The following is a 19,734-nucleotide window of genomic DNA, read 5'->3' as shown; positions in this document are numbered from 1 at the left end:
GCTGATGACCTCGATGTTGAGCGCCCATACACCCCCCCCCCCCCACCCCCCCACCCCCCCCCCCAAGATTGAGAAAGAAATGGGTACATTTAGTTTGAAAATGATTGTTCACATCAACATCATTTCTGGTAAACTGTGGTAGATCAAATTCTTTTGATTTCTAGAAAGAGCCTCTAAATAGAGTCCAAGGTGAAGCACAAGTGCTTGTATGTAGCAGTATTTGTGGATTCATCTTCCTGAAACCATGCTAAGCATCAAAGAGAATTTGCTTCCAATCCACGAAGTTAATTAATCTTTGATAAACTAACCTTTTGAGAATTGATAGCAATCAGCATTATTTTCTTGCCTCTCTTGAAAAGTTAAAGTACTTTTTACACTTTTAAGCAGTCATAAATAGTACTTGTCGCTGTGAATGAATTTTATATGTTTGATAAAGAGGGAGGTATTTCACTTGTACAGTTATTAATGACAAAATCAGGGAATCACAGTTGCCAATTAATGTTTTTGACACTTTTTACTAGATATAATTTCATCATTGTCACTCTGGTTATCCTAATGCAAAAATTAAAATATTATGGAATATTAGACACAGCAGGTTTGTTTGTAATTGCAGAGCTTATGAGTTCTGTGACAATTGCATGGCAGTAGGCACTCAACATTTGAAGACACAGACTTGATTTACAGCAGGGTTCCAGTTTGGACACACTGTTGATTCTGGGATATATAAATGATCTCCCATTTGCAATATCAGAAGATACAAATTTTGCCCTTTTCACAATAGAACAAGTATAGAAATGAAAAGTGGTACTAGTTGTCTCACTAAAAATGCAACTAATGAAACCTAACAGAATATCTGAAAATACCAACAGATAGTTCAAGGCAAATGTGTTATGATTAAATTTTAACAAGGCACAGTACCTACAATCCTGAAAGTTGAATAGAACACCACCAGCTATAAAAATACTCTACTCAACCTTAGATGTACAAGAACTAGAAAGTGTTAAGGTTTTGGGATTGTAGATAGATCACAACCTTAATTGGGGAACCCGCACCTAAGAACTGTTGAAGCACCTTAGTTCAGTTACATTTGCATTACTTATGATTACTGCTGTGAGTGATTTAAAATCAAAGAAACATTTATTCTTCATATTTGTAATCATTAATGAGTTGCAGATTCAGTTTTGGGAAAAGTCAGCTTACAGGGATAATATTTTTAGAATACAGAAGCATGTTAAAATAATTAAATGTAGTAGTAGTTCCAGGACATCAGTCAGAGGCCTCCTTTTTTTAAGTCGCAGTTTTACAAATAACAAATATAACACAACCTCTACAAAGATTTCAGATGGTTAACATTTAGTACAAAAAGGAGTCAGATATGTGCACACACATATATTTAACAATCTACCAGAGCATATCTTATAGGTAATGTGAGTTTAAGCCTAAATGAAAGAATTTTTTGTCAGACCACCCCATTGACGACTATCTCCCCAGAAATTCTTAAATGTAATGTTTTAAGTTTTTGTATAACTAGCAGTAGTGCTGTAGTATAATAATAGTTCATGATGTTACGTCATTTCATGGTATTACACTTACATAAAATGTAAATTCTTGACCGCTTTTCGCAGTACAGAGACCTCCTCTCTGTGGGTATTGCAGAATACACCCAATGTCATGCGATATAATATATGTAAAAGAAGTATGTTGTGGAGGTAAGGGAAAATTTAATTTGACTTTGAGAATTGTGTGAAGGTTTTTTGTTGCTTTGTAATAACTACATTACAAAACTTTTACAGCAATTATTAACTTATGGGGTATAAGTAGCTACTATAATACCGAATAATACACCCATTACTAAAAACACTGAATTATTGTACTTGATGGCACAATGTATACAGCACTAAGACAAAGTAAAGGGCGCCAAAACGTGTGTCTCTGCTTGACGCTCCAAAGAACATGGCAAAGAGAAATCAAACCTTCGTCGGTGACGGTCGATGTTTAACTACTTCTGTGAGCGTCGCCATGTAGCCCCCTCCCTTGCAGTATGGAGTACTCGTCAGTGGACGGGGGCAGTGGACCGACAGGCAGATGCATGATTGGTAACTCCTCGGCGTCGTCTGGGATCGGCAGCGATGGCTGTGCTCGCACCTCGAGGGAGGGAGGGGGGGGGGGGGGCACTGGACAGTGTAGTCGTCGAATCTCTGAGGGTGGCAAAGGCATTGGCCGGCCCTCGAGTGTGCATGTGGTGAGGAGATCTGTGATGCACACGCAGGGACATGAACCCGTTAGGGCACACGAATGCTCTGATAGCATCGACAGATGTGGAGGGCAGGAGTGGGAATCGTCACACTACTGAGGTGGCTGGTGTTGAAGTAGGGAGTAACACACTCGGTTTTACCAACAGTATGTATGCAGAATCACCTCGGATGGTAATAGAGAGGTTCGTGATGTCCTCTGGGGAAATGTCCACCCGCAGTTCAATCATGCAGGTCTCCAGTGGAAGGCCCTGGTCAGTTCTAGGTAGGGGTGCTGAGAAGCCTCAGAATGGAGAGCCGGGAGGGGTCAGGGGTTTGTGCCAACCCGGCGAAGGGGGCACGGGAGTGTGGGGATAATATGTGCTTGGTTGGGAGTACCTTGATTTTCCCGGCGTGGGGAGAGAGGTCTGAGAGGGGGGTAAAGAGCTTCACGGAGAGCTGTTGGTGTCACTGGACTCGCCTTGGGATGAATTGGACAATGAAGGTCAGGCCAAGAATCCTCAGAAGGGTGAGCTGGGAGTGCTGCAAGTTGCAGGGGTCCTAGAAGTGGGAATGGCTGGGGGCAAAATAAGGGAGCTCAATTGTGAGCTGTGAATGTGATTAGAGGAATTTGCATCCTTGAAAGGAGGGGGCGGGGACGTCGGCTCCATGTACGCTGGTTTTACCCGGTGAAGTGATACAGTGACTGGGCTGCCTTCGACCTTGATGTCTAATGTCTGGTCTGTGTGTTTAATAATTTTATGTGGGCCAGTATAGGGAGGCTTTAGGGGAGTCCATACTGTGTCGTCGCGGAGCATTACGTGTGTGCAGGTTTCCAATGTTCACAGGATGTATGTGTGCGGGGGATTGTGGCTGGAGGGGGCGGGGCAGGGTGGTAGGAGTTTGGAGCAATGCAGTTTGACGCGTTCGAGTAAGGTGGGTAGCTCGGAGAGGATGGGTTCAGGTGAGGGATTGACCAGTTCACCAGGTAAGACGAGTGTCTGTCCGTACACGAACTCGGCAGTTGTGCCCTTCAAGCCTTCCTTGTAGGTGGTGCAGAGGCCAAGCAGTATGAACGGCAGTGCCTCTGTCCATAACTTTCCATGGCATCGAATTGCAGTCTTTAGTCCTGTGCCATCGCTGAACTAATCCATTGGCTTGGGGTTGGTAGGCTGTGGTGTAACACAAGCAACGCCGCAAAGAGCGCGTTGAACAATGTGGACTCGAACTGCCGACCTTGGTCGGTGGTGATGGTGGCAGGGGAGCCAAAACGAGCGATCCACACAGAGAAGAATTCTCGTGCTATAGTCTCTGCGGTGATGTCCGGCAGGGGCGCTGCCTCCACCCACCGTGTCGTCCTGTCAATTACCAAAAGGATGTACCTGTACCGCTCGGAGGGGGGGCACTAAGTCTATGTGGACATGTTGAAACTGGCTTGTGGGTGTGGGGAAACTATGCAGTGGGGGTATGGTGTGGCGTGATATTTTGTTCTGTTGGCATGGTGTACAGTTGCGGGCCCACTCTTAGCAGTTACACTTCATGTTGTGCCAAACAAAACGTTCCGTCACGAGTCTTGTGGACGCGTGGATGCCAGGGTGCGCTAAATTGTGGAGCTTGAGAAACACTTCATGATGTAAGGCGCGCGGGATGAACGGTCGTAGGGTCCCGGTGGATTTGTTGCACCAAATCTCGCTTCTACACCCTGGGTCAGTAGTGCGTACTGGTTTGAGTGACGAGTTTTGGTCGGAAATCAGTGTCAAGAGTCCCTCATCTGCTGCTTGCAAGGTAGTGAGGTTCGGTATACCGAAAAGTGACATCACCACGTCCACTCGCAATAGGAAGTCTGCGACGATGTTGTCGGCACCCCTGATATACCGCACATCAGTGGTAAACTGTGATATGAAGTCGGAATATCGTAAACGGCGTGGGGCAGATCTTTCGGGATAGTTCTTTATGGCAGCGGCTAACGGTTTGTAGTCCGTGAGTACATAAGAGTCCTCGGCCCTCGATCTCTGGACGAAAATGTTTGATGGCCTCATAGATCGCTAATAGTTCACGATCGAAGGCGGAGTACTTCTTCTGTGCGTTGTTCAGTTTCTTCGAGAAGAAACTCAGTGGGGAGGTAGAGTCGCCGACCGTTTGGCTCAGGATGGCGCCTACTGCGTTTTTGCTAGTGTCTGTAGTTACGAATAGTTCTGCCTCTGGGTGAGGGTGTGCTATGGTAACCGCTGAGGCAACAAGTTTTTTTTAATTTCTCGAAAGCAGAGATAATTTCTTCTGTCCAAGGTACGGGTTGTGTGCCTGAAGTTAACTGTCCTGCGAGCGCATCCATAAGCGGAGCCTGGACTTCTGCCACAGCAGGTAGGTGTTTCCTGTAATAGTGTATTGTTCCTAAGAAACGGCACAATTCCTTGTAGGTAGTCGGGCATTGCATATCTAACACTGATTGCACTTTAGCGGGCGGGGGGGTAATGCCCGCTGATGACACCACGAACCCTAGGAAGTCGATGGAGGACCGGTGTAACTGCAACTTCTTATTGTTTGTTTCGATACCTGCTGCCTGCAAGGTATCAAGTACAGTTTGTACATGGGTCTTGTTGTCCTCTAGTGAAGGGCTGAACACAAGGATGTCATCTAAATAGACGAAACAGAAATCGAGGTGAAAGAGAACCTCATTTATGATTCGCTGCCAAGTCTGGGCTGCGTTACGAAGGCCGAAAGGCATGCAACGGTGTGCAAAGAGGCCAAAAAGTGTGGTAATGGCCGTCTTTTCAACGCCTTCGGGTGCCATAGGTATCTGATGATACGCATGTTTGCAGTCGATAACCGAAAAATAACTACAGCCAGACAGTGCGTGTGTAAAATCGGCTATGTTGGGTACGGGGTACTTGTCAAGAATAGTGCGGTCATTGAATAGTCTGTAGTCTCCGCACATTCTCTTGCTACCATCTTTCTTATCTACGAAATGTATCAGCATAGACCACGCGCTGGAGGAAGGCTCCAGCACTTTGGCTTGTAAAAGCTCAGTAATTTGCTCCTTTGCGGTCTGCACGAGTTCAGGTTTTAAGCATCTAGTTCTACAAAAGATTGGAGGTCCGTCAGTTAGGCGCAGTTTGTGGATGGTTCCGTTTGTAACAACCGAGACTGTTGGGTCGATGCATGTGGCTGCGTACTTGTGAGCACTCGTGTGTTGTGCAGCAGCCTGTTTGAGTGGTGCGAGGTCAACGCGCCCGGTGTGGTTCGGCAGGTCTGAAGTATTCCAAGGGTGCTGTTCAGTTGTCTTCAGGTCAGCTGTTTGTGTCCTTGCTGACGTAGTGTGCTGTGTGGCCGTAATCTGAGTTGGTGGCGCGACGGGCATTTCTAGGGAAGATGTCTGCCACGCAGGGGTGACAAACGCTTTCGGAGTCAGCGAAAAAAGTGCGTTACGCTTGCGTGTAGTGACGGCCTTGTCTTTAGTTAGCGGGTCCGGCACAGGAGGTGTCGCTGGTGGTGAGGGGGTACGAGCCGTACAAGCCTCAACTGCGGTGTTGGAAACTGGCGCTAGTGGTGACTAAGACAAAGTAAAGGGCGCCAAAATGTGGGTCTCTGCTTGACGCTCCGAAGAACATGGCAAAGAGAAATGAAACCTTCATAGCTTGTGATGCTCAATGTTTAACTACTGTGAGCATCGCCACAAACTATATTTTCAAGTTCTTACGGTTTTGAAGTAGTTGTCAATCAATGTTATATTCTCATGTTCAGGGGACAATTGACTTCTTTCATAACTTATTACATTCCAAACGGCTTTAACTTTGTTTGCATACAGTGTCACATGAGTGCCATAATAGCAAACTGCTAGGCTTCTGTTATAATTTCCTTATAGATTTTAACATACAGCTTTATGTACTTCTGCAAGGAGAGAGAACAATATATGTGCCTCGTCAAAAATCTGTCCCTTTCATCCATATGCTTGTTTGTATTCGTAGCTTTTTGTTAGTAACAATTCAATTTTTGGTTAGTACCATCTACTTCATACACAATGCACTATTTGTCTGCTGCTAGTATAAGGATGAATGTTTTTATAATTTTATTATCATAATATCTGACTTCAAATGCATACTTGTTCCTGCAGTCTAAAGAGAGAACATTAAAAAGGCAGAAAATATGGACACAGTGGTAAGCACAAACTGTATTCACTGGGATCAGGAATGGGCTGTTGGAAAAAGAAATTGCTATGTTATTTATATCTTTTGGGGAATAAATATTTAAGTTGTCATATAGAATCAGCAGTTTTCTGTTTTGATGAAGTTTGTTTAAGGCTGTCACTAGATTTTTAACGGACTTTTGATACTGACAGCTGATGAGTGATAATGATATGCAGTAATTACAAAGCTGTCTACAATATCAATGACAGCTAGCTCAAAGCTCTTATCTTTCTCGTGGAAACTTAAATGGCAATGACTTCTATATCTTTAAGAATATTTATAATTATGGCAGTACCTGCAACCTTCATGACTTCTTCTGCAGTAAGGACTTGATAGCACATATCGTGTGATTTTAGGAACTGTTTAGTAATGCATAGGGCATTTACATAGCTCATTTCAACCATACAGTAAATAACATTTCAGTTTCTACATGCTTATTGGTGACTGACTATACTTTGTTGTGGTGTACAAACAAATTATTTATCTTACTTTCATGATGATTATTGGAGAGAGATTTTTTTTCTCTTGTGCCATTTTTGAGTGGAACAGGTAAGGGAATGACTAGTATTGGTACAAGATACCCTCTGCCAAGCACCGTATGGTGACTTACGGAGTATGTATGTAGTTGTAGATATGGGTATTATTGCCTAAGACAACTTACCTTGTGTTGGTTCCTTTATGTCACTTTCTTTGATACAGATCTAAAACACATGGAATAAGATTAAACTGAAAATGTGGAAGTGTAATAGTGACCTTGCTGATGCAAGTTTTGTCTCATCAGTGATTCACTTCATAATTTTTCTGAAAACTGTTTACCACTTCATCAGTGATTTCTTCAGGAATTCTATTGGCTCTATGTTCACAATATCACAGCAAGAGTTCACACATTTGCTTAAATTAAAGTAATTACAGGGCTATTACAAATGATTGAAGCGATTTCATAAATTCACTGTAGCTCCATTCATTGACATATGGTCATGACACACTACAGATACGTAGAAAAACTCATAAAGTTTTGTTCGGCTGAAGCCGCACTTCAGGTTTCTGCTGTCAGAGCACTCGAGAGCGCAGTGAGACAAAATGGCGACAGGAGCCGAGAAAGCATATGTCGTGCTTGAAATGCACTCACATCAGTCAGTCATAACAGTGCAACGACACTTCAGGACGAAGTTCAACAAGGTCCACCAACTGCTAACTCCATTCGGCGATGGTATGCGCAGTTTAAAGCTTCTGGTTGCCTCTGTAAGGGGAAATCAACGGGTCGGCCTGCAGTGAGCGAAGAAACGGTTGAACGCTTGCGGGCAAGTTTCACGCGTAGCCCGCGGAAAATTGGCTCGTGCCAGAACTGGAGACCGACGGCGCCGACTTCATCTTTCAACAGGATGGTGCTCCACCGCACTTCCATCATGATGTTCGGCATTTCTTAAACAGGAGAATGGAAAACCGATGGATCGGTCGTGGTGGAGATCATGATCAGCAATTCATGTCATGGCCTCCATGTTCTCCCGACTTAACCCCATGCGATTTCTTTCTGTGGGGTTATGTGAAAGATTCATTGTTTAAACCTCCTCTACCAAGAAACGTGCCAGAACTGTGAGCTCGCATCAACGATGCTTTCGAACTCATTGATGGGGACATGCTGCGCCGAGTGTGGGAGGAACTTGATTATCGGCTTGATGTCTGCCGAATCACTAAAGGGGCACATATCGAACATATGTGAATGCCTAAAAAATCTTTTTGAGTTTTTGTATGTGTGTGCAAAGCATTGTGAAAATATCTCAAATAATAAAGTTATTGTAGAGCTGTGAAATCGCTTCAATCATTTGTAATAACCCTGTATTTTTTCCACCACAACCTCCTGATGAATCTCTTCAGACAGTGTTAATAGAAATACAACCCAATTAGACTCATGGCTTGCATCACAAATGCAAGAAAGACAGTACGCCTAACGGTCTACACCATTCAGAACATAGCTCCCCAGGTTTCAACAATAAAACTAAATGGCAGCAATGTAGAATTTGTCAACGAAACAAAATTCTTAGGGATTGGCATCACTGATATATTCACTTGGAAAAACCAGATTGACATGGTTAGTTCTATGCTAAGCAAAGTTTGTTTTATGCTCCAGTCAGTGGGGGATGTGCTAAATGCCAGTACATTGACATTCATGTATTATGCTCTTTTCCATTCAGTACTATGCTATGGAATTATTTTTTGGGGTCATAATACTGGATCGCGGAAATTATTTATACTGGGAACCCTGTGCAAAAAGCAAAGAGAAATGTGTAAACTGCTCTTTCAAAAGTTAAACATACTGCCTCTCTGTATAGCCAATATATATTTCAAATTTTCCGTTTTTATTAAACAAAACATCTATACATTGCATGGGAATCTGGACAGTCACCACCATGACACAAGATCAAAAAAATTGTTAAGACTAGTTCCCCTTTCTACTAAACTGTATTGCAATAGTGTTTAATGTTTGGCAATCAAACTCTACAACCATTTCCCGAAAGAAGTAGAAAGTATTAAACCAAAAAAAAGGCAATGCTTTTACAGCACACAAGACTTCCGTGAATGTGGTCAATCATAAATTAAATTATATATTTTGTATTATGTTTTAGAATAAAACTGTTTCGTTGGAAATAACCTATTGTCCATCAATGAACTTTTTCTGTTTGATTATGACCAGCATTATTATTTGAAATTATTCTTACTCTGGTATTATTATGAATACGTGCATAATATATCTTCAGTGAGATTTACACTATAAGAAAGAGCGCTATGTCTCAATAAATATACAAATACAGCTTGTTTGTGTGTTTGGCACTAATCGGCACTCTGTTTGGAAGCTGTTCCACTGTTTTTAGGAATGTAATTCTACATCCTAAGGTTTTCACTGCATAAAAAAGTGACAACTTATAGAATATCCCTTCTTCCCTTTTAATCCTAACAAATACATTTTGATAGAGATGTACTCTGTAAGAACTCTCACTTTTAACACTGTATGTCAGTTGCATGGGAGGACTTTTCTGTTGAACTCTCTTGGGTGGTACTTTCAAGCACTAGATCCACAGATATGAGTGTTCATACTACGAGCAGCTTGGTAAATACATTTCATCTCATGCAGAGTCCTGAATACCTCAGCAAGTCCAAAACAACTACGTAGCAGCTGGTGCCCTAGAGGTTGCCCACTGGGCACTTTTTGTCTCAACTGCTATCCACTTAATCAGCACATAACACACTTTAAGGGTGAGATTTTTTCTATAGATATTTGTACTGTACTTGTGATCTGGGAGATTAAGCAAAGATAACCATTCCTTATGAAACACGATGTTCTACCAACATGTGAGACGGTAGCTGAAGTGTAGCCAGGGTTTATAGTTACAGAGGCTTTGTAGTGCTCACCAGTCTCCAGGTGAAGAAACCTGGGAGTCACATAGTAACTATTTCCTAGAAGTTTGTAGTGATGAAGAGCAGGCTGAAGTTTGAGACCAGTCAGGAAGAAGCAATGGGCAAAGAAATGGGATACAGAAGTACTTAGGAATGAGGAGACATGCTTGAAGTTCTCTGAGGCTGTAGATACTGCAGTAAGGAATAGCTCAGTAGGCAGTTCAGTTGAGGAGGAATGCACATCTCTAGAAAGGGTAATCACAGAAGTTGGAAAGAAAAATACAGGTATATGGAAGTGAACTGCAAAGAAACCACGGGTAACAGAAGAAATACTTCAGTTAATCGCTGAAAGAAGGAAGTACAAAAATGTTCAGGAAAATACAGAAGTAAGTCTCTTAGGAATGAAACCGACAGGGAGTGCATGAAAGTTATGACATAATGGCTGCATAAAAAATGTGAGGAAATCGAAAAAGAAATAATTGTTGGAAGGGCTGAGTCAGCATATAGGAAAGTCAAAATAACCTTCAGAGAAGTTAAAAGCAAGGGTGGTAAAATTAAGAGCGAAATGGGAATTCCACAGTTAAATGCAGGCAAGAGGGCAGATAGGTGGAAAGAGTACACTGAAGGCCTCTATAAGGGGAAGACTTGTCTGATAATGTGATAGAAGAAACACGAGTCGATACAGAATCAGAATTCAAAAGAGCTTTAGATTGAATAAGGCAAAAGGGATAGATAACATTCCATCAGAATTTCTAAAATCGTTGGGTGAAGTGGCAACAAAATGACTATTCACATTGGTGTGTGGAATGTATGAGACTGGTGATACACCACCAGAGTTTTGGAAAAACATCATCCACACATTTTCTAAAGATTGCAAGAGCCAAAAAGAGTAAGAATTATTGCACAATCAGCTTAAGAGATCATGCATCCAAGTTTCTGACAAGAATAGTGTGCAGAAGAATGGAAAAGAAAATTGGGGATGTGTTAGGTGACAATCAGTTTGGATTTAGGAAAGGTAAGGCACCAGAAAGGTGATTCCGATGTTAAGGTTAGTAATGGAAGCAAGACAAGAGAAAGATCAAAACATGTTTCTAGGACTTGTTGGCCAGGAAAAAAGAGTTCAACAATGTAAAATGGTGCCAGATGTTTGAAATTCTGAGAAAAATAGGGTAAGCTATAGCGAAAGATGAGTAACATGCAATATGTACAAGGGCCAAGAGGTAACAATGAGAGTGGAAGATGAAGAACGAATTGCTTGGATTAAAAAAGAGTGTAAGACAGGACATAGTCTTTTTCCCCTACTGTTCACTCTATACATTGAAGAAGCAATGACGGAAATAAAAGAAAGGATCAAGAGTGGAATTAAAATTCAAGGTCCCCAGGGAGTTCACCACTCTTTGACGGGTTCGTGTTTGGCTACCTTTGCAGCATCTTTTTCCCTTCCGTGATGCATATCTATGCTCTTCCTATTGTTTTCCCCTCCCTTGGGGAACATGTCTGGGATGTTAATAGGAATGTTCCGCTTTGTCCATCGCTGACATAAGAACAGTCTCACCACTGTTTTTCGTTCCATTTTCCTTTCTTTGTTTACCTTCTCCTGTCCTTCCTCCACTTCGGCATTTGAGGTTCCTCTTTTTCTTCTTCCTCCGCTCCTGAACGCTGGCCCACACGTCTGATGCATAACAGGTGACTGGGTAACGCATAATTCCCAGCCCTGGGTTGACAGGAAAGCTTCGTTTGTATCCCCTAGTACAGGCCAGGCCCAGTGAGGGGTGATTCTCTGAGCTGCTACCTTCCCAAATTGCCGATTGGCCCCTCTGTCAGGCGTTCAGGAGGTGTGAACAATCACCTATGGCAGGTGCTCCCCCATGTGAAGGGGGCCCCAGTTGGAAGAAGCGTGCCATTGGATATGCTTGCAATCATGGGTCATTTTCTCGCAGTGAGCCAATCATCTTCACAATCAACATCTTCAAAATGTAAACAGAATGAGGCTAATGATTCAAAGACCCTTCCAGCTGCACCACGGTTCCTTGTGGTTTCACGGACTGAAGATGGTCAGTCCTTCATGACGGTAAATCCGTTTATTATTCAGAAATCTGTTGCAATTGCCGGCCATATGAAATCCTGCTCTCGTTTACGGAATGGCACTTTGCTTTTGGAAACTACTTCTGATTCTGAAGCACAACGACTGCTTGCCACTTCGCTTCGCTTTTCAATGGCTATGCTGTTCATGTCGAGGCACATAGAATTTTGAACTCTTCCCATGCTGTTATTTACACTAGGCTGCTTGACGGTTTGACTGATGCTGAATCCAGTCATACTTCTCTGATCAGGGTGTCATCGCTGTCCATCGGTGATGAAAAAGGTAGATTCCTCCACAGTGCAACATGCACTCTTTTTCATCACCTTTGATAGAGTGGTGCTTTCGTCCAAGATCAAAGCAGGCTATGAAATTATAACAGTCCAACCGTACATTCCGACCCCAATGTGCTGCTACGAGTGTCATCAAACCACACTCAAAGGTCTTGTCGACACCAGGCCAAATGAGTAACCAGTGGTAGGGATGTGCGCCAGGGCGACTGCCTCCTTCTCCCCACTGTATCAACTGCAATGGCAGCCATGTCTCCTCCTTTCGAGATTGTCCTGTGTATCTTGATGAGTGGGCTGTCCAGGAGATTTGGGTGAAAGAAAAAGTTCCTTACCTGGTCGCTCGCAAGTTATTGGCTAGTCCCAAACCCTGCGTTCTACTGTATGGCACTTACGGTACTGTTCTTGCTACATCTCATTCCATGAAGGACATGGCCACGCAGACATGCGACTTCAAATTCAGCTCTGCGGTTTTGAAATCGCCCTGTGTCAAAGTAGCAATGCCGTCCACTCGTCCAACTGTGCAACAAGCCGTCAAAATCTCACGTCAAGGGATGATGTCACCAGCTACACAATTGGCAGACCGGAAAGGACAGTAGGAGTATTCCCATGAAGACTTCCTACATCCCTCCAGCCAATCAACACCTGAGTCTTCCTCTGCTAACTGGAAAGACTCGAAGAAGCCCAACAAAGGCACACAGTCTTCTCCTTTGCCGACTCGGAAGATCCTCTTCGACGATATCGCCACGTGATACCTTTGCCCAGCTGGCCTCTGTGTTGCCAGTGTGCACCACCAACCGTTTTTCTGCATTGGACACCACAGACTGACTGCACAAGAAAGCCTATGCTTCTGTGGACCTCGTGGAGCAAGATCCTCCTGCCTGTATGCCCTGTGGCAGTAGGTCTTCGCAGGCTGGCGCTCGACAGCTGCCACGGTGAAACCCCTGCATTTTTTTCTCAACATTACTCTCCTCCAATGGAATGTTCGCGGCCTTCAATCCAACAAAGAGGATGTACTGCTGCTTTTAGAATTGCAGTGACCCGTGTACTCTGCCTTCAGGAAACAAAATTGCATCCTCATGACCGCTTTGAGTTTTCGCATTTCTTCCCAGTCCGTTTTGACCTTCCCCCTGAGGTCGGCATTCCATTTCATGGGGGAGTCTGGGAGTCGTGCTCCTCATATGGGATGATGTTCGTAGTCAACCCATCTCCCTGACTACCCGTCTTCAAGCTATTGCTGTTCGCCTTTTCCTTCCTCACCTGACGTTTTCCCTCTGTACCATAAACATGCCTCTGTCATTCAATGTCACCAGGGCAGACTTCCTACAGTTTATTGGGCAGCTACCGCACCCATTTCTGTGGCTCAGAGACTTTAATGCACACCATCCCCTTCAGGGTTCTGCCAGAACCTCTCAGAGAGGTGCCCTCTTGGCTGACTTTGATCAACTTAACCTTTCCTACCTTAACAGAGGAGCACCCACATTCCTTTCAGACTCCTCGCACAGCTATTCGCATTTGGACCTGTCCTTCTGCACTGCCCAGGTTGCCCATCATCTTGAGTGGTCTGTTCTTTCTAACACCTACTCAAGTGAACATTTCCCATGTGCTACCGTTTCCTGCCTCCCACCCCATCTGCGTGCACAGCCAAATGGCAGCTCACTAAGGCTGACTGGCGAATTTACTCCTCCCTAGCGACCTTCAAGGAACAAGATTTCCCCATTCGTGATGACCAGGTGGAATATCTTACAAACATTATCCTTACCACCGCTGAATGTTTCATTCCTCTCACTTCCTCTTTACCATGCCGTGTCCCAGTCGCTTGGTGGACTAAGGCATGCCGTGACAATTCTTGTACAAAGACATGCTCTCTGTGTTTTTAACCGTCATCCTATGATGACAAACTGCATTCATTGTAAACAGATGTGTGCACAATGTCATCTCGTTCTTCGGGATAGCAGAAAAGCTAGCTGGATTTCATTCACTAGTTCTTTCAACAGTTCCATCCTCCTCTGGCGTGCGGGCCAACCTCTGACGGCTCTGGGACCAAGATCCATTCCCCAATTTCTGGCCTGATAGTAGCAGATGATGTCATCGTGGACCCTATGGCTATCTCCGAAACCTTGGGCCACCATTTTGCGGAAATATCAAGCTCTTCCCACTATCATCCTGCCTCCCTCGACCAGAAATGAGGCTCGGGTGATACCCTTCTCTTCTCAGAATCGGGAACGCTACAATGCCGCCTTTACTGTGAGTGAGCTAGATCATGCTCTCAGTTCATCCTGATCTTCAGCCCCAGGGCCAGATGCTGTCCACTTTCAGATGTTGCATCACCTTTCACTTGCGGGCAAGCACTTCCTGCTTAATACGTACAACTGCATCTGGGCAGGGGGCGTGTTTCCGAGACGCTGGCATGAAGCCACTGTCTTACCTGTACCTAAGCTTGGTAAGGACAGACACCTTCCTTATAACTACCACCCCATCTCTGTCATCACCTGTGTTTGCAAGGTGATGGAACGTATGATTCATGCCCAGCTGGTACAGTGGCTCAAGTCTTGCAATTTACTAACCACTGCGCAGTGTGGATTTCAAGCACACCGTTCTGCAGTTGACCATCTCATCAGTTTGTCAACCTATGTCATGAATGGTTTTCTGCGAAAATCCCAGACTGTAACCATGTTTTTGATTTAGAGAAGACCTGCAACACCTGATGGAGAACTAGTGTCCTCTGTACTCTGCAGACCTGTCTCATTGAGCGACTTCTACAATGATGTCTCGATCATCTTTACTCATGGAGCAAGGACAATGGCTTTTGTTTTTCCAGTCACAAAACCATCTGTATGAATTTCTGGCAGCACAATTGGTTTATTTATTTATTTATTGTTCCGTGGGACCAAATTAAGGAGAAATCTCCATGGTCATGGAACAAGTCAATACGTGAAATTATAACATGATATTAGAAACAGATAAAATTAAATATAAAAAACCATATTCACGTGACAAGTCGTAAATTTAAATAAAGAAAATCAACAATGTAACACTGGAATTTGCTTAATTTTTTAGCTCTTCCAGGAGCTCCTCGACAGAATAGAAGGAGTGAGCCATGAGGAAACTCTTCAGTTTAGATTTAAAAGAGTTTGGGCTACTGCTAAGATTTTTGAGTTCTTGTGGTAGCTTATTGAAAATGGATGCAGCACAATACTGCATTCCTTTCTGCACAAGAGTCAAGGAAGTGCATTCCACATGCAGATTGGATTTCTGCCTAGTATTAACTGAGTGAAAGCTGCTAACTCTTGGGAATAGACTAATATTGCTAACAACAAACAACATTAAAGAAAATATATACTGTAAGGGCAGTGTCAGAATTCCCAGACTATTGAATAGGGGTCGACAAGAGGTTCTCAAACTTAAACCATATATAGCCTGAACAGCCCATTTTTCAGCCAAAAATACCCTTTTTCAATCAGAAGAATTACCCCAAAAAATAATACCATACGACATAAGCGTATGAAAATATGCGAAGTAGACTACTTTTCATGTTGAAGTGTCACTTATTTCAGATACTGTTCTAATGGTAAATAAAGCAGCATTTAGTTTCTGAACAAGATCCTGAACATGGGCTTTCCACAACAGGTTACTATCTATCCAAACGCCTAGGAACTTGAACTGTTCCGTCTCGCTTATAATATGCCTATTCTGTCTGATCAAAATATCGGTTCTTGTTGAATTGTGAGTTAGAAACTGTAAAAACTGAGTCTTACTGTAATTTAGCATCAAATTATTTTCCACAAGCCACGAACTTATTTCATGACCTACGTTATTTGATACTGTTTCAATATTACACACAAGATCATTCACTATCAAGCTGGTGTCATCAGCAAACAGAAATATTTTTGAATCACCTGTAATAGCAGAAGGCATATCATTTATATAAATAAGAAACAGCAGTGGCCCCAGCACTGACCCTTGGGGAACGCTCCACTTAACAGTGCCCCATTAGGACTGAACATCACTACCACTCTCAATATTGCGGAGAATTACCTTCTACTTTCTGTTCTTAAAGTAAGAGGCGAACCAATTGTAAGCTACTCCCCTTACTCCATAATGGTCCAACTTCTGTAGTAATATTTTGTGGTCAACACAGTCAAAAGCCTTCGTTAAATCAAAGAAAACACCTAGCGTTCGCAACCTTTTATTTAATCCGTCCAAAACCTCACAGAGAAAAGAGAATATAGCATTTTCAGTTGTTAAACCATTTCTAAAACCAAACTGAACATTTGACAGCAAATTATGTGAATTTAAATGCTCCATTAACCTTGTATATACAACCTTCTCGATAACTTTAGCAAACACCGACGGCATAGAAATAGGTCTAAAATTGTCAACATTATCAATGTCTCCCTTTTTATAAAGTGGCTTCACTACCGAGTACTTTAATCGGTCAGGAAACCGACCACTCCTAAAGGAAAAGTTACAGATATGGCTGAGAACTGGGCTAACATACATAGAACAATACTTCAGTATTCTGCTAGATACCCTGTCATATCCATGAGAGTTCTTGGTCTTTAGTGATTTAATTATTAACTCAATCTCCCTCTTGTCAGTATCATGGAGGAGAATTTCAGGTAACAGTCTCGGAACACTTTTTTCTAAGAGCGCTGTATGATTCCCTGTTGGGACTAGGTTTCTATTTAGTTCACCTGCTATATTCAGAAAGTGATTATTAAATACTGTACATATATGCGACTTATCAGTAACACGGACATTCCCACTACGCACTGATTCTACATCCTCGACCTGTCTCTGCAGACCAGCAACTTCCTTTACGACTGACCATATGGTTTTAATTTTATCCTGAGACTTAGCTATTCTATCTGCATACCACATACTTTTTGCCTTCCTAATAACATTTTTAAGCACCTTACAATACTGTTTGTAATGGGCTGCTGCATTTAGATTTTGACTGTTTCTAACATTTTGATATAATTGCCTCTTTGTTCTACAAGATATTCTTATCCCTCTAGTCAGCCACCCAGGCTGCCTGTTTGTGCTAGTACCCTGTTTTAAACGTTCTAACGGAAAGCAACTTTCAAAGAGCATGAGAAAAGTCTTGAGAAAAGCATTATATTTATCGTCTACTGTATCAGCGCTATAAACATCTTGTCACACTTGTTCCTTTATAGGGTTTACGAAGGTCTCTACAGCAACTGGATCAGCTTTCCTGAAGAGCTGATGACTATATTTAACACGTGTTGCAGCACAAAAATCTTTTAAAGTTAAAATTTGTGCATCATGATCTGAAAGGCCATTCACCTTTTTGCTAACAGAATGCCCTTCTAGTAATGAGGAATGAACAAAAATGTTGTCTATGGTTGTTCTACTGTTGCCTTGCACTCTCGTTGGAAAGAATATGGTTTGCATAAGATTATATGAATTAAAGAGGTCTACCAGCATCCTCTTCCTTGCACAATCACTTATACAATTAATATTGAAGTCACCACATATAACTAACTTTTTGTATTTCCTATACAGTGAACCAAGAACCTCCTCTAGCTTTAGCAAAAATGTTGTGAAATCGGAGTCTGGGGATCTATAAATAACAACAGTTAGAAGTTTAGCTCCATTAAATTTAACCACACCTGCACAACATTCAAACACCTTTTCAGTGGAGTACTTTGAAACATCAATTGACTCAAATGGGATGCCGTTTTTCACATACATGGCTACTCCCCCACACCGCAAAGAGCTCCTCGAAAAGCTGCCAGCCAACCTGTATCCTGTCAAAGGAAGCCTCTGAATTATCTCCTTATTTAAGAAGTGTTCAGATATACCAATAATTTGAGAGTCAACATCTATAATCAGTTCGCTAACTTTATCTCTAATACCTAAGCTTTGTCAAAAGTGGTTCCTTTGTTAGAGAGACTTCCCTTAAGCAGGAATACCTATCAGCTGACTTCAATCTAAAAAAGGTGCAGCTCTGACACCCACTACTGCAGGAATTTTCCCATGAGTGATCCCACCAACCCCACCTATGCTGTCACCTATAAGCTTTGCCAACCTCCCCTTCCCATACCTGTTGAGGTGCAGGCCATGTCTAGTGAAACCCGTCCTGCTGATAGACTCCACCGACACCACTGAAATGTGACCCATGCTTTCTGTCATCAGTGCACCCCCAAGTCTCAAGTTATTACGCCTGACGGCTGTATTAAGATGAGGCCGATTGTGACGCTGAAACAGTTCCACGAAATGCACATTCGTGTTTCCAGTCTGAGTGGCTATCTTTTCCAGGTCACCATCTATGTCTTACTCCCCATCCCTATCAATACTGTTACCAGCCCCACCCACAATCACTACCTGATCCTCTTTAGTAAAATCCCTACATAACCCCCCTATGTTAACAGTCACCTGAGCCAATCCTGCATTAGGCTTTACAATGCTGGTGACCTGGTACTCACTCCGCAGCACTTCCTGCAACTGCTGGCCTACACCTCTGCCATGAGAACTACCTAACAGCAGAACCTTCTTCTTCCTCCTACGACTTTGCAACTGTTCTAGCCACTGTAACTACTGAGGTCTGCTGCATACTTCCTACATCTACAGCTACTAGAGATTCCTCTCCACTAGACTCTGACAGTTGGTCATATCTACTGTAAACACCAATAGTAAAACTATCTGAAAATCTTCTTCTCCTAGCAGATCTTCTGCCAACAGCCAGCTCCCATTCCCCAACCCCCTTCTCCCTCCTCATCCTATCTAGCCCCTCCTGTGCGTTTTACAACTGCACGTACAATTGGTTTCTCCCACCATCTTTACATCTTGAACCAGTTGCTCTTCCGTTCGTTGAAACTACAAAATTTTTGGGGCCCACGCTCGATAGGAAACTTTCTTGGTCCTCCCATGTGTCTTACCTGGCAGCCTGTTGTATGCGGCCCTTAGTGCCCTACGTGTCGTCAATGGTTCTTCCTGGGGTGCAGATCAAACCACCCTCCTCCGTTTGCACTGGTCCCTTGTCCGTTCCAAACTAGACAATGGCTGCTTTGTTTATGCATCTGCACATCTGTCCCCCTTACACCTTTTCAACACTACCCATCACTGTGGCATCCGTTTGGCCACTGGCGCCTTTCACACTAACCCGATTGAGAGTCTGTATGCAGAAGCTGCTGAACTACCAATGTCCTACCGCCTTGACTTTCTCTTCAGCAGGTACGCATGCCATTTGTTTTCCATGCTTGGCCACCTATCCTATGCCGCCTCCTTCGATGACTCCTTTGATCTCCAGTATGGGGCGCGTCCCTCTTCTCTGTTACTTCCTGGAGTCCACTTTTGCCTCTTACACTGGTGGTTTAATTTCACACTACATGCAACTATCCTGGTGGAAGTGAATCCTTTGCCAACTTGGCTTCATGCAGTGACCTGTGTTCACCTTGGCATTCATTCACTTCTTAAGGACTCTACTCCAGCCTTGCTCTATCACCTTCAATTTCACAACCTTTGCATGGCACTTTGCGATAGGACATTTGTGTACACTGATGGCTCTCAGACTGACCGTGGTGTCGGGTGTG

Source organism: Schistocerca piceifrons, chromosome X (genome assembly GCF_021461385.2).
Source record: "Schistocerca piceifrons isolate TAMUIC-IGC-003096 chromosome X, iqSchPice1.1, whole genome shotgun sequence".
In the NCBI taxonomy this organism is placed as follows: Eukaryota; Metazoa; Arthropoda; class Insecta; order Orthoptera; family Acrididae; genus Schistocerca; species Schistocerca piceifrons.
This window is presented reverse-complemented; position numbering follows the sequence as displayed.